We start from the raw sequence: 16,940 nt of genomic DNA, 5'->3' as shown, positions 1-16,940 counted from the left end.
TGCTGAAGCTGAAACTCCAAAACTTTGGCCACCTGATGCAAAGAACTGACTCCTTAGAAAAGACCCTGATGCTGGAAAAGATTGAAGGCAGGAAGAGAAGGGGACGACAGAGGATGAGATGGTTGGATGGCATCACCGACTCAATGGACATGAGTTTGAGTAAGTTCCAGGAGTTGGTGATGGACAGGAAAGCCTGGTGTTCTGCAGTCCATAGGGTCACAAAAAGTCAGACACAACTGAGCGACTGAACTAAAGAAGAAAAGAAAAAGATGAATAATGCCAACTATTGTCAAGGTTGTGGCAGTGTGGAACTTTTCTTTAGGCAGAGCTGGTGGGCGTTAAAATTGGTATAGCCTTTCTGGAAAGCAATATGGAAGCCTCATGTGTAGGTCCTCTAACCCAGCAACACCACTCCTGGGAATAAAACCTCAAGAAGCTCTCACTGGGCTCCCCAGGTGGCGCTAGTGGTAAAGAATCTGCCTGTCAATTCAGGAGACATAAGAGGTGGGGATTGGATCCCTGGGTAGGGAAGATCCCCTAAAGGAGGGCAAGGCAACCCACCCCGGTATTCTTGCCTGGAGAATCCTCCATGGACAGAGGAGCCTAGCAGGCTACAGTCCACTGCAGAGAGTCGGTCACAACTGAAGTGATTTAGCACTCAGTCTCTCACTGGGCACCCTGTAAGGAACAGTTGGTAAAAGCAGAGTTGAACAGTGAGAAGACAGTGGATACATATAGGGGGACGCTGTGCTGCTGCCGGGAAAGGAGAAACTAAATGTAAAACATGGCAACGTGAGAAGATCTTAAACATATAGTTTTGAATGAAAACAAAATACATCAAAAAACAAGCACGTCAAGTTCAGTTGATGAGCGCATCAAGAGGTAGAACCAATTGCTATTAACATAAATTTAAAACGTATAACAACAAAATCACATGACATATCTTACAGAGACAGAAACTTATTTAAGTATATAGGTTCGATCCCTGGGTGGGGAAGATCCCCTGGAGAAGGGAAAGGCTACCCACTCCAGTATTCTGGCTTAGACAATTTCATGGACTGTATAGTCTATGCGGTCACAGAGTCGGACACAACTGAGTGACTCTCACTTCACTTCACACATATTTAAAAACTACACACACACGCGCGCACATGCTTTAATTCTCTGCTGTATCTAACAGAGAATAGAAAGTCTGATTAAAGATGAAGGAGAAAAATAAAACCAGGGAAGCCTCGCAGTGCTGGTGACTGTGTATTATATACTCACTTTCTTTACCAGAGGTCAAAAGGGGAAAAAATATTTTGCTTGACTTGGGCAAACTATGAGATTTGTGTCTGAACTAAATTTGTACATGGTGTGGTGTAGTGGTTTAAGAGATCAGGCAGTGATGGCAGAGAGACCTGCTTTTGAATTAAAGCCCTATCGCTTATTAACCGTGTCTGCAAGGATTAAGAGGAGATAATGTATGTAAAGCACTTATCACAGTGCCTGCTGCAAAGCAAGCAATAAGTAAACGGTAGCTATTCATAATAGGTAATGTAATTTATCATTATTTTTTTCTATCTCCCTTCTACTTTAGTGCACACACCTTGAAACATTTTACATGGTAAGAAAATCATCATAAGCTTCTTATTGGCTTATGGTTTATACCCTCCCTACATCCAAGAGATTTGGAGGAATTATATATGATTAATCAATAAGAAAAACAGAATGACAGGGATAAAAACAGAGCAGATGTCCTCTAAAAGCAGCCGGAAAAGTAAATATCAGCAAGTACCTGCACTGAGCTGGTGACTGTACTTGGCACAGAATTGGGCCCAAGAGCCATGGAAGCCAAGGTAGAAAGGGAACGGTATGGGCTTCGTAGTCTTCATTTAATATCAAGTGAAACTGACAAAAGCCTTTGCAGAAAGACTCTGCCTATATATTCTATCACCTGGGTTTTCACATGAGGACTATTGGATAACATGGAATGTAACACCTGCAACAGGTATGCCAAAGACACAGAAAGTTCCACCTGAGCAGGTGACTTCATGCATTGAAGGCTGAGCCATAAACTGTTCAGGAAGGGGGAAGGAGAGATGCTAAAACCCTATGCTTGGGTCTCTTGCTTTCTGAGAGTCTAACTAAATCCAGGGAAAGAATGTGATGACTCTGGAAGAACAGTTGTTGAACATGACCATTAAGACCATCCTTCCCATATAGTATAAGAGTCAAGTTCCCAGGCTCCGGAGCCAAACCACCTGGTTCAAATCCTGCTCTGCCACTTACTAGCTCTGTGATCTTGGGGAACTTACTTGGCCTCTCTGTGCCTCAGTTTTTCCATCTGTAAAACGGGGGTGACAAGTGCCTAAATCATAGCCTAGCTGTGAGAGTTAAACGAGTCTTCTTAAGCCACTTAGAACAGGGCAGGGCACATGGCAAGCTCTACATGAGCTATATGGGCACATGCTAAGTAAATGAACAAATAAATGTCAGATGCGGTAGGCAAGCCTGGGAAAGGTGCTGAATTGCAGTCCATTCTGACCGAATTACCTAACAAGTACCTGGAGCACAGATACTCTTTGATGCTTTAAGTACCAGCCGAGAGGGAGGCAAAGGGGTCTCCCGTGAACAGAGAGACACTGAGCCTGTATCCTCACACATATAAAATATGCCCCTTTTACCAGACACTGGAGAGAGATGGAACAATCACCGCAACCATGGTGATCCTATAACCAGCATAACTGAAGGCCACGTGGTGCCAGGACTTTGCTGCTTTTCAGGTCTCTTCCTGGAAACAAGGCAGGCACTACCATTATCCCTATTCTACCAGTGAGAATGCTAAAGCTCAGAGGGGTTAGATGACTCCTTCAAGGCCCCACAGCCTAGAACATGTCCGTCACTTTGGCTCAAAACAAGTCCTGTGCTCTTTCCGCTAAATTATACTGCCCCTTCCTTATCCAGGCACACAGGGGTGGGGGTGCAAGAGGAAAATTAAAATGGGAAATCGCCCTGATGCCTTTTCTTGCTATCATCTACTGACGAGAAGCTCAATCACCATAATTCTACTCCTTAGGGTCTTTGAAAATGAAGATCAGGCATTTGTTAGCACAGAGGAGGTTAAAGTTGATTTATCCCTTTCTGTTCCTAGTGCAACCGAGATGATGAATGATATTAATATGCCAGGCGCACTCCCATGGCAAAGACTCTCCAGAGAGCACAATCAGAATGCGGGTGGGCGGAAGTGATGCTGTTTCAGCAGTAACCCCGAATCTGATCTAATTTAAATTTCTCGTTAATCTTTGGAAAAATTTAAGAACGTGAACTAGTATTTACTAACATTTGACACATGATTGATTATGACACACCAACATGTTCCAGCACCAAGACTGATACCTGCTAGTTTAAGAAACACCAGGGAAGCTCACACCCATGTTCCCATTTCCTTTAGAGCCCAAACAGAGTGCCTTATATGAAACCTTGTAAGATTTCGTTGAGTTTTCAAGAATTTTGGAGTTTCAAGATAAAAAATGGAAAGGCCATCATGCTATCATTTGTTAGCAAATTAAAGAATAATTTCCAGTTTAACCAGCCTCTTGGCATGTATCACAGAATAGATGTATGGCTTAGTGGTGGCAGAAAGCCTAGGCAGGTGTGGTAAAACCATCACTTCCTCTGCATTCTCCTTGGGAAATGGCCTCTACCCACCTAATCAGCAAGAGTCTGGGCTGGAAGGGAGTTTTTAGCCAATGAGTGCAGGGCAGGTCCATGTGGACACACACATAGGAACTCTCCCCTTGGAAAGAGCTCTTGAGTTCACATCCAGGTTCCCAGTCTCTCATGTCAACATCAAAATTTCACATCTTTCCATAACAGCCAATTGCATTATTCATTTCGTTAAAGACAACCTCCAAATCTGAAACAACAAAAGAATAGTTAAAGACATAACTTCTTCTGCTTTCTTATAAGACACAGGTCTGTTTTCCTTGCATGACACTGAAAAGAATATTCTTCTTTCTCCAGGATCAACAACATTCCATCATTGGCCCTTAGTGATATTTCATTTTGAGTTTCTAGTTTAGCTACATAATATGTACCTAAGATGTACACATAACAGGAGATAAAGTTCAGCCAGATAAAGTGATCTTCCCAAGATCACAAAGGATGGTGACTATCCAAGTCAAGGGTTCTTTCCTCCGAGCCATACATCCTTGGAACAGGGCAGCTCTGTGCCACTTCCCACCTCCTCTGCACCCTGCTGCGCTAGTGACAGAGGATGAAGGATGCTAAGGGACAGTATGAGCATGTATGCATGGCAAAGCAAAAAACATAAATAAATAAACTGGAACCAGAAGTCCTGGGCTCTCAGGCCAACTCTGTCCCTTCTTATTTGTAAACCTTGGGAACATCACCAATCCCAATTTTCCAGCTTATAAAAGAATGATCTTAAAAACTCTGCCTTGCCCAGTGCATAGGGATATTGCTACAATATAAAGATTTTTTTTTTAAGTTAATCTTTCCAGTGCTATTTATTTTGTGCTCGGTATGTACCAGGCACAGCACTGGCCACTTTATCTTCTTGTTAACCCTCACAAGAGTCCTTTGTGATGGATGCCATTAGGGCCCTCATTTTACGTATGAGGAAAAAGAGACACAGACATGATAGGTGATTGCCCAAGACCACTCAGACTGGGGAGTGGCAGAGTGAAGGGATAAGCCCCCATCAGCTCCAGAGCCTGTGCTCTTGACTGCTCTATGCTGTATATATATTAATAAAAGGCTGCCTAAAGAATTTTAAAGAAACACGTGTGGCTTCAGTTGATGACTGGAAGGTGAGATCCAGAGGCTTTAAGTAGACTAGCATCCCCCCAGTAAAGAAGCTAGGTTGTTCCAAGTCTGAAAAATACTGGAAGATAATCCCCCAGACTCCTCCTTCGGCTGATGTCAGAAAACTGGCCCATAAAGGCTCTGTTCAAGTTCCAGGTGCTCAGAGCATCCTGAAGGTGAAAAAGGTTCACAGTCAAAGATGATGCTGGGGACCTGGAATCACACACTAGCAGCCAGAGCTGCTGCTGCTCCCAAGGGTGGCCACCTTGAAGGATTCAAAAGTGTGGGAGCTTCTGTTTGACAGAGTGTGTAGAAGTCAGGAGAACTTTCCTTTTTTTCGTTTCCTTGGAAGGCCAGATCGCAGAGCCTCTGTCCTCCCAGAGCCCCAGCCTGTTTTGGGCCCTGCCTTTCTGCGGGTGGGCCAGGGAAGCAGCAGCCAGCCAGTGGAGTCAAGAGGAACAGAAGCCAGCAGACGGCGCCTGCCCCTGCTCGCCCACGGTCACCACACATCCAGCAGCACCTCGGTGGGTCGTGACTGCCAAGCTGAGTCAGCTCAACATGTCCACCCTTCTTTCCTTGTGAGCAGCTTGGTCGCCCTCCTAACAGGCCTTTCATTAATTAGGAGGATGCGTCAACATGCCAACAAAATTAGCAGTTTCAATATCTCCCTAAAGTCTGAGGGTTGCAAAGAAAACGAAGGCTTGGTCACACCCTGTTATTTTTACTCTCTGCTACCCCCCTGACTTTTGGGCAAGCTGTTCCCATCCAAGAGCACCCTTCATCTAGGTCCACACAGTCTCCTCTGTCTTTCTGGTTCTTTTTTTAAAAAAATGTAACGCATGTCTTTTCCCTTCTCTTTTGAAACCTGATAAATCCCAAGGAAGTTGCATTTACCCACACTTTCCTGACCTTATCACCTGCTAGACACAGTTGATAAGCTGGTCGCTGTGGGCCCAGCTAATTTGGGGGTCTTATTTGGACCATGAGTTTAAGGATAAAATTAAATGGGCGATGAAGAAAGAAAAGGAGTGAAATTTAGATAAATTATCCAGGGCAGGGGGAGGTGGGAAAGGGTAGAGAGACTGGATTTGTGACAGAGCCGCTCAACTCCCTGGATGTACCAAAAATGGAACTTCTTACCGTGAACTCACAAATGTTCTTCCTCCTTAAAAAAAGAAGCACCATTGTCAAGCCTCCCATGGATGAATAACCTCTTGGATTCTTGCTGATAGAAGCCTGAGAGGGGAGAGGTACCTAGGACTGAGCCCCCCAGTAGGAGAAGCAAAGCTTCTGGAGCTAAGGTTTGGGAGCAAATACAATCTGGGGACCCCTGAGAAGAGCGGGCCTGGAAACCTGTGGGGACTGCAGAGGGGCTCACCAGCCAGGGCTCTGGTGTTTGGAGAAGTAGGTGAGAAAGAACCCCAGACCGTCACAGCTTCACACTCCGTATAACTGGGGTTCCACACTGGCTACTAGCTCTTCCATATCAGCTGCTCAATATATTGTGGTTGAAATGAATCCAAGACCCCTCAATACTTACCTGGGATCTGCAACCATAGACAAAGGATGGAATAAATAATTCAGACATAAGTAGTAGCCACCACCGCTCCCCTTCCCCACAAAAAGCCTCTGCCTACAGACATTTTACAGTCTTTGTGGTTAAGAATAATAATAGTGTTTACTTCATAGGGTGGCTGTGGAAATTAATTCCAATGGTCCTGAGAAAGTGAATTCACAATAAATGTTGTATATGGTTATTCTTCCCTGCTAGTGTCCGGAACTTCCTGATCAAGTCTGGAGGCCGGCAGGTGGGGTTGAGTAGAAACAAGGATGCTGGCTAGCACTTCTGCCTTTCGACACGTGCTCCAAGGCCCAGGAATGGTTAGGCTCCCCTTCCCTCAATCATCACTCTGTGTGTTTAGAGAGGAAGTCAGGATTCTGTACTGTTTCCCAGAGGAAGGAAGAAAAGAAACAATCGTTAACACCTACTGTGTGCTCACCAATCTGCCAATCGCTGCTTGCTCTTTAGGGAAGGTATAATTTCCCACATGTAACACATCTAACAGAGGATCAGCAAGTTCTAATAGCTCAGCCAAGATGAGCCGATGAGTAAGTGGTGAAATTAGGACTGATATCCAAGTTTGCTTGAATTAAAAAATATATATAGTCTGGGGCAGCCCGCATGAATATTACTCCAAGGCCGAACGCTGACCTTCTAATCCAGTATCCCTAGGTGCAGAGCCTGGCCTTTTAAATGGTGCCCAGGGTATCATCACCAACTAGCTGGGTCTGGGAACCTCTGAGACGCTTGAGCTCCAAGGGCATTTCCAGCCCTAGAATTCTATAATGAGAAGAAAATGTCACTCTCTTAGCAGCTGGTCTGATTTTTTTCCCCACTTAGGGACAGACTTGCCTTTGTTAAAACAAAAAGATGCTTCGATGAGCCTGCTTACAGAAAAGAAAGAAGCGAAAGCAGCTCCGGGGAGGGATGGAAGGAGATAGAGGAGGGAAGAGAGAATTGGGAGAGACTGAAGGGGAGAGGAAAGATGGTAGACTACGAAAGAGGGGAAGAAGGTAGGGGGCAGGGAGAGGGGGAGGAGGCTTGTGAAGGGAATACGGAAGAGGGAGGGAGAGTGTGAAATTTCTTGCGGAAACCAATAAGAAGCCAAGTTCTGCATTTGGATTGGAAAGGGGGAAAAGCAAGAAAGCATACACAGGTATAAGGGGGAGAAAATAAACTGGGAGGGAGTTTTAATTTCATAGGCTCATTCATTCATAAACAGGAATAAAACCAATTTTGATCCTTCAGCTAAAACCAAGAGAGGCTTAGACTAGCTCTTCTCTGGTGTCACTGGGCCCTCCATTTGTCTCTGTTGGTCTGTAACGTGGAAAAGAGCCTCATTAACTGAGTGCGATGTGATATACATGTTTGTGCTCTCATATAAATTCTCATCTCTCTTTAACCATCTTAGGAGGTAGGTTCTATCTGGTCTGTACTACACAGATAGAGAAATGGAGGCACACAGAGGTTGACAGTTTACACAAGGTCATTGACACTTTGATTAGTGTCAAGACCAGAGTGTGAGCCCATCCATTCAGACCCTGCAACTCTCACACCCCACCACTGACTCCAAGAGGCTTTATACCTTTCATCTCAGTTGCTTCTTATAACAAAGGGACAGTGTAGATAAGATACATAATGCCCTCCTCATTATACAAAGGAGGACACTGAAGCCCAGAGAGGTCACGTGAACTGCGTAAGGTCACATGGTTGGTACATGAATGGAGGTTAGACTTGTACCCCAGATCTCCAAATCCTGATGTCCTATGCTACCCTAGTCTCATTCCCTAGTCATGCTAAGCTCTCTTAGGTGTCTCAGACAGAGCTTGCCGTCCCTTCCATAGAGCAATCTGAAGCTTACTAGTAAATGCCTGCTCACCCCAAAATATCTTCCAACTGCTGGTTACCTGGTCTGGCATACTTAAAAAGCACACACACACACACACACACACAAATGATTCCTCTGGTTTTCTTTTAAAATACAATTGCCATCTAAAGAGTAGAAGACCTCTCTGAACATCCCTAATAATTGTGTGTGTGTGACTTTAGTAGGTAGCCTCCTTTGGGGCATCACACCTCAGCTGCATGACAGATGCACAAAAGGCTAACTGTCAGGGAGAAACCAAGAGAAACAGAAGGTCACGGAGGAAGAAGCTTGCAGGAACAATTCGGTCATCACCTTTAGGAGTCCTCTTTAGTAACTTAAAGGATTCTTAGAAGTTCCTATTGCATTTGTCCAACAGGGAGAAATGAGGGTGATATGGTCGAGGCAATGGGAGCAGCTTGATGTTCAAATAAGATCAAAATAACAGATGAGATAAGGGAATGGGACCCAGGACGCAAGGAAGAAATGTATTATAGTCTAAAAGTTGACCAAGCATCCACATAGTAACCCCATTTACAGACGAGGGCTAGAAGGCTAGTGGAATCAGAAAAGCTAAAATTAGACAGCAAATTATAAAAAGATGTGACCAGCATCACTGCTATCAAAGCACTGCATTCATACGTTATTTTGTTAATTTAGAAAATACTCCCTGGGGTTACAGTGGACCCCACTGAAGACTCACAGGGGTCACCCACTGTTCTAGGGCACACTGGTAAGGCACTGATGGTCAGTGGAGGCAACAGACACATGAACAGATAATCATATGAATCGATGTGGGAAGCTGGTGGCAGTTTTCGGGGGAGACATCTAATGTAGACTTGGAGTGTGGGCTCAGGACAGGTTTCCCAGGGGAGAAGACACCTGATCTTAAAAAATAAGAGTGAGAAAGTGAACAGAGAGAGAAGAAGAAGGGCATTCTGGGGAAAGGGAACACCAACAGCAAAGGCATAAAGGTGAGAACTCAACACAGTTTTGTTTGGAGAACAAAGACCTACTTACTAGGTGAAGAAGACAGAGGATGAAACTTGATAGCTTGGACCTGGCTTCTCTGAATGAAAAAAATAAAATGCACTCAGCTTACAAAAAAAAAGAAAAAACCCTGACCTTCAAATCTTTCACCTTAAGGAACCACCCTTGTTCCACTGGGGAGAGTCTAGTGGAGCTTGTCCTCAGTGTCTTTTACTTCCCTAACTGAGGAACAGGAAATGATCCAAGCTACGGCGATCAGATACTCCCTCTCTAGAATTTCAATCTGGAGAACTACAAATTATTAATTATTGATAGAATAGAAAAAGCTATTGATATTACTTAGTTTATAACCATCCAGCTTACAAGTTAACTATAGTACTTAAGTTTCTTAGTATATAATCACAGTATCAGCAAAAAGAGATAATCTTAACTCTTCTGATTTTTATATCAGTTATTTTATCTTCCTGTTTTATTACCTTGGAGATTCCAGCAAATATAATGGTTATTATTGTTAACATGGGCATCCATGAATTCTTCTTAATTTTAATTGAAATGATTTCCATATTTGTCAGATTTGCTGTTGTTTTAGTCAATCTCCATGTAGCTAAGCAATCATGTCTTATATACCTTTTACCTAGATTTTACTAAGAATGGCTGCTGAAATATATTAAATGCCATTTCAGCCTGTATTGATATGATCATTTTTTCTCTTTTAACTAGTTAATGGAAAAGATTATCTTGATAGTTCCCTTCATATTGACCGTATATAAAATAAAGATACAAAATCAATACCTTTTGTCTACCTCAGTAATAGTCACAAAAAATAGAAATGAGAAAAGTATTTTATTTGCAATATCAATAAAACCTTCAAAATATTTATCAATAAATTTAACTTAAAATGCAGAGGGCAAAACAAAGAAAAATACAAAATCTTATTGGAAAATGTAAACTAATATCTAAATGAAGAGAAAACATATCATTTTTTTTAATTGAAGGATAATTGCTTTACAGAATCTTGTTGCTTTCTGTCAAACTTCAACATGAATCAGCCATAGGTATACATATATCCCCAGCCTTTTGAACCTCCCTCCCATCTCCCTCCCCATCCCACCCGTCTAGGTTGATACAGAGCCCCTGTTTGAGTTTCCTGAGCCATACAGCAAATTCCCATTGGCTATCCATTTCATACATGATAATGTAAGTTTCCATGTTACTCTTTCCATACATCTCACCCTCTCCTCCTCTCTCCCCATAAGTCCATAAGTCTATTCTCTATGTCTATTTCTCCACTGTTGCCCTTAAACCAAATTCTTCAATGCCATTTTTCTAGATTCTGTATATATGGTTAGAATATGATATTTATTTCTCTCTTTCTGACTTACTTCACTCTGTATAATAGGTTCTAGGTTCATCCACCTCATTAGAACTGACTCATATATGTTCCATTTTATGGATGAGTAATATTCCATTGTGTATATGTACTACAACTTTATCCACTCATCTGTCGATGGGCATCTAGGTTGCTTCCATGCTCTATCTATTGTATATAGTGCTGCGATGAACAATGGTATACATGTGTCTGTTTCAATTTTGGGTTCCTCAGGGTATATGCCTAGGAGTGGGATTGCTGGGTCATACGGTGGTTTTATTCCTAGTTTTTTAAGGAATCTCCATACCGTCTTCCATAGCAGCTGTATCAATTTACATTCCCAACAAGAGTGCAAGAGCATTCCTTTTTCTCTACACCCTCTCCAGTATTGATTGTTTGTAGACTTTTTGATGATGGCCATTCTAACTGGTGTAAGGTGATATCTCATTATAGTTTTGATTTCCATTTCTCTAATAATGAGTGATGTTGAGCATCTTTTCATGGGTTTGTTAGCCACCTGTATGTCTTCTTTGGAGAAATGTCTGTTTAGGCCTTTTTCCCACTTTTTGATTAGGTTGTTTGTTTTTCTGGTATTGAGTTGGATAAGCTGCTTGTATATTTTGGAAATTAATCCTTTGTCAGTTGTTTCATTTGCTATTATTTTCTCCCATTCTGAGGGTTGTCTTTTCACCTTCCTTATAGTTTACTTTGCTGTGCAAAAGCTTGTAAATTTAATCAGCTCCCACTTGTTTATTTTGTTTTTATTTCCATTACTCTAGGAGTTGATTCATAGAGGATATTGCTTTGATTTATGTCATCAAGTGTTCCACCTATGTTTTCCTCTAAGACTTTCACAGTTTCTGGTCTTACATTTAGATCTGTGTATGGTGTTAGGAAACGTTCTAATTTCATTCTTTTACATGTAGCTGTCCAGTTTTCCCAGCGCCATTTACTGAAGAGGCTGTCTTTGCCCCATTGTATATTCTTGCCTCCTTTGTCAGAAATAAAGTACCCAAATGTGCATGGGTTTATTTATGGGCTTTCTATCTTGCTCCATTGGTCTATATTTCTGTTTTTGTGCCAGTACCATACTGTCTTGATGACTATAGCCTTGTAGTATAATCTGAAGTCAGGAAGGTTGATTCCTCCAGGTCCATTCTTCTTTCTTAAGACTGCTTTAGCTACTTAGGATCTTTTGTGTTTCCATATGAATTGTGAAATTTTTGTTCTAGTTCTGTGAAAAATGTCATAGGTAATTTGATAGGGATCCCACTGAATCTGTAGATTGCATTTGGTAGTATAGTTATTTTCACAATATTGATTCTTCCTACCCTAACATGGAATATCTCTCCATCTGTTTATGTCATCTTCAATTTCTTTCATTAGAGCCTTAAAATTTTCTGTGTACAGTTCTTTTGTCTCCTTAGGTAAGTTTATTCCTAGATATTTAATTTTTTTTGTTGTAATGGTGAAAGGGATTGACTCCTTAATTTCTCTTTCTGATTTTTCATTGTTAGTATATAGAAATGCAAGTGATTTCTGTGTATTGATTTTGTATCCTGCAACTTTACTAAATTCACTGATTAACTCTAGTAATTTTCTGATACTATTTTTAGGGTTTTCTATGTACTATATCATGTCATCTGCAAACAATGAGAGCTTTACTTCTTTTCTGATCTGGACTCCTTTTATTTCTTTTCTTTCTCTGACTGCTGTAGCTAGGAATTCTAGAACTATGCTGAATAACAGTGGTGAAAGTGGACACTTTTGTCTTGTTCCTGATCTTAGGGGGAATGCTTTCTGTTTTTCACCATTGAGAATAATGTTTGCTGTAGGCTTAACATATATGGCCTTTACTATGTTGAGGTAGGTTCCTTCTATGCCCATTTTTTGATGAATTTTAATCATAAATGGGTGCTGGGTTTTGAAAAATGCGTTTCCTGCATCTATTGAGATCATATGGTTTTTATCTTTCAATTTCTTAATATGGTGTATCACATTGATTTGCATATATTGAATAATCCTTGCATCCCTGGAATAAACCCAACTTGATCATGGTGTATAAACTTTTTGATGTGTTGCTTAATTCTGTTTATTAAAATTTTGTTGAGAATTTTTGCATCTATGTTTGTCAGTGATATTGGCCTGTAGTTTTGTTTTTTTGTGTTGTCTTTGTCTGGTTTTGGTATCACGGTGATGGCGGCCTCACAGAATGAGTTTGGAAGTGTTCTTTTGTCTGCCTATCCTTTGACAGATACACTCTTTGAAAGAGTGTTAGGATAGGCATTAGCTCTTCTCCAAATGTTTGATAGAATTCTCCTGTGAAGCCATCTGGTCCTGGGCTTTTGTCTTCAGGGAGATTTTTGATCACAGCTTCAATTTCAGTGCATGTAATTGGGTTGTTCATAATTTCTATTTTTTTCTGGTTCAGTTTTGGAAGATTGAACTTTTCTAAGAATCTGTCCATTTCTTCCAGGTTACCCATTTTATTGCCATATAGTTGTTCATAATAGTCTCTTATAATCCTTTGTATTTCTGCACTTTCTGTTGTAACCTCTCCTATTTCATTTCCAATTTTGTTGATTTGATTCTTCTTTTTTCTTGATGAGTCTGACTAAAGGCCTGTCAATTTTGCTTATTGTCTCAAAGAACCAGCTTTTAGTTTTATTAATCTTTACTATTGTTTCTTTCATTTCTTTTTCATTTACTTCTGCTCAGATTTTTATCCTTTACTTCTTTCAACTAATTTTCAGATTTTTTTGTTCTCCTTTGTCTAGTATTTTTAGGTGTAAAGTTAGGTTGTCTATTCAATTTTTTTTCTTGTTTCTTGAGATAAGAGGGTATTGCTATAAACTTCCCTCTTAGAACTGCTTTTCCTGCATCCCATAGGTTTTGAGTTGTTGTGTTTTCATTGTCATTTATTTCTAGAAAGTTTTTTGATTTCCCCTTTGATTTCTTCAGTAACCTGTTGGTTATTTAGAAACGTGTTATTTAATCTCCATGTGTCTGTGTTTCTTACAGTTTTTTTCTTGTAATTGATATCTAGTCTCATAGCGTTGCGGTCAGAGAAGATGCTACAATATTGTAAAGTAATTAGCTACCAATTAAAATAAATAAACTTATATTAAAAATGATGCTTGATATGATTTCAATTTTCTTAAATTTCCTGAGGTTTGATTTGTGACCCAAGATGTGGTCTATCCTGGAGAATGTTCCATGTGCACTTGGGAAGAAGGTGTATTCTTCTGCATTTGGATGGAACGTCCTGAAGATATCAATGAGATCCATCTCATCTAATGTATCATTTAAGACTCGTGTTTCCTTAGCAATTTTCTGTTTTGATGATCGGCCCATTGGTGTGAGTGGGGTGTTAAAGTCTCCTACTGTTATTGTGTTCCTGTCAGCTTCTCCTTTTCTGTCTGTTAGTGTTGGTCTCATGTGTTGAGGTGCTCCCATGTTGGGTGCATAGATATTTACAACTGTTATGTCTTCCTCTTGGATTGCTCCCATAATCATTATGTAGTGTCCTTCCTTATACCTTGTAATCTTTTTTATTTTAAGGTCAAAATTGTCTTATATGAGGATTGCTACTCCAGCTTTTCTTTGCTTCCCATTTGCATGGAATATATTTTTACATCCTCTCACTTTCAGTCTATATGTGTCTTTAGGTCTGAAGTGGGTTTCTTGTAGACAGCATATATATGGGTCTTGTTTTTGTATCCATTCATCCAGTCTGTGTCTTTTGGTTGGAGCATTTAATCCATTTGTATTTAAAGTAATTATTGATATATATGTTCCTATTGTCATTTTCCTAATTGTTTGTGGTTGATTTTACAGATCTTTTTTCTTCTCTTATATTTCTTGACTATATAAGGGTAAGTCCCTTTAACATTTGTTGTAAATCTGATTTGGTGGTACTGAATTCTATTAACTTTTGTTTGTTTGAAAAGCTTTTTATTTCTCCATCAATTTTGAATGAGATCCTTGCCGGGAACAGTAATCTTGGTTGTAGATTTTTCCCTTTCAGTACTTTAAATATATCCTGCCATTCCCTTCTGGCCTTCAGTTTCTGCTGAAAGATCAGCTGTTAAGTGTATGGGGTTTCCCTTGTATGTTGCTTGTTGCTTCTCCCTCACTATTTTTAATAATCTTTGTTTGTGTTTAGTATTTGTTAGTTTGATTAGTATGTGTCTTGGTGTGTTTCACCTTGGGTTTATCCTGTATGGGACTCTTTGTGCCTCTTGAACTTGACTATTTCCTTTTCCATGCTGGGGAAATTTTCAACTATAATCGCTTCAAAAATCTTCTCATACCCTATCTTTTTCCCTTCTTCTTCTGGGACCCCTATAATTCAAATGTTGGTGCATTTGATATTTTCCCAGAGGTCTCTGAGACAATCCTCAGTTTTTTTCATTATTTTTAATCTGTTCTGCTCTTCATAATTTATTTCCACCATTTTATCTTTCAGCTCACTGATTGGTTCTTCTGCTTCAGATATTCTGCTATTGATTCCTTCTAGAGTATTTTTAATTTCAGTAATTGTGTTGCTTGTTTCTGTATGTTTATTCTTTAATTCTTCTAGGTCTTTGTTAATTGATTCTTGAATTTTTCCATTTTGTTTTCAAGGTTTTTGGTCATCTTTACTATCATTATTCTGAATTCCTTTTCAGATAGTTTGCCTATTTCTTCTTGATTTATTTGGATTTCTGTGTTTCTAGTTTGCTCCTTCATTTGTGCAGTATTTCTCTGACTTTTTTATTCCCCCACTTATTGTGGGAAAGTTGAATTCTTTCCTTGAAGAAGGTTGAATTCTTTATTCCTTTTGGTTTCTTCCCTCCTAATGTTGGTACGGTGGTTTGTGTAAGTTTTGTATACGGTGAGATTTGTGCTGAGTTTTTGTTTGTTTGTTTCTCCTCTGATAGGCAAGGCTGAGTGAGGCTGTAATCCTGTCTGCTGATGATTGGGTTTGTATTTTTCTTCTGTTTGTTGTTTAGATGAGGCATCCTGCACAGGGTGTTACTGGTGGCTGGGTCTTGTATTCAAGTGGTTTCCTCTGTGTGAGTGCTCACTATTTGATACTCCCTAGAATTAGTTCTTTGGTAGTCTAGGGTCTTGGAGTCAGTGCTCCCACTCCAGAGGCTCAGGGCTTGATCTCTGGTTAGGAACAAAGATTCCACAAGTGGTTTGTTATGGTATTAAGTGAGATTAAAACAAATATACAAAAATGAGAAACCAATGATGAACCCCAGACAAATGGTAGTTACAAAATCAGGCAAGTAATAATTAAAATAATGGACTATACACACATACTTATACACCCGTACAGATTGACCTGGCAAAAAAGGAAAACAAAAATTACGTTTACCAGTGAAGAAGAAAAGAAAGCATACCATGTTTTAAATGGGAATAGTTAACATGAGCATGCCAGTTGTCCCCAAATTAATATTTAATGCAATATAATTTTAATAAGACTCCCATCAGATATTTTAAGTGACTAAAATGAACATAACTTCAGGAAGAATGAATGCCTGAAAACAGTCAATAAATTAATGAAAAAAAATCACTGAAGGGAGGCTTGGAGTATAAGATAATAATTATAAAACTACTATAATCAAATCAATAAGGAATTATTATAGGAATAGATGAATAGATCAGGGAACAGAACAGAGAATCTACAAAAAGACTTTGCTATATATTAGAATTTAGTAAATGACAAAATAAGTCGTGAATTCAGTGTGAGGGAATAAATTATTTAATAAATGGTACTGGTTCACTGGTTAGCCAAGCAAGAAGCACTATAGTAAGAGTGTGGACATCAGTGCCACAGTCCCTGGATTTAAATCCCAGTCTCACCACTTTATCTACAAGGTAACTTTCAGGGCTTTCCAGGTGGCTCAGTGATAAAGAATCCACCTGCCAATGCAGGAGACACAGGTTCAACCCCTGGGTCTGGAAAATCCCCTCGAGAAGGAAATGGCAACCCTTTCCAGTATTCTTACTTGATAAATTCCATGGACAGAGGAGCCTGGCAGGCTACAATCCATGGGGTCACAAAAGAGTCGGACAAGACTCAGCAACCCAACAACAACAACAGCCAAACCTTTAAACGAGTTACTAGGCCTCTCTGTGCCTCATTTTCCTCATCTGGAAAACTGGGTATAAATAAGAAACTCTGAATTGTGACAAGCGTGGCTTAAAATAGGTAACACGTGTAAAGTACTCATGTAACAATGTAGCACATAGTAAACTCTCATAGGAATAAAATTAATGTGAAACTCCACCTTACACTAAGCACAGAAATAAATTTCCTGGTAGAATTAAGATTTAATTGTAAAAAGTAAAGCCAA

At 40.1% G+C, this 16,940-nt stretch overlaps 1 protein-coding gene across 1 annotated transcript in view; it reads right to left on the bottom strand.

The window, feature by feature from the left end:
• The window catches only part of LOC133255253 (neurexin-3), an 887,522-nt gene that overhangs the window by 473,261 nt on the left and 397,321 nt on the right, over positions 1-16,940 (bottom strand). The window lies entirely within an intron of this gene.

The sequence above is a fragment of the Bos javanicus genome, chromosome 10, assembly GCF_032452875.1.
Source record: "Bos javanicus breed banteng chromosome 10, ARS-OSU_banteng_1.0, whole genome shotgun sequence".
Taxonomy (NCBI): domain Eukaryota; kingdom Metazoa; phylum Chordata; class Mammalia; order Artiodactyla; family Bovidae; genus Bos; species Bos javanicus.
This window is presented reverse-complemented; position numbering and strand designations above follow the sequence as displayed.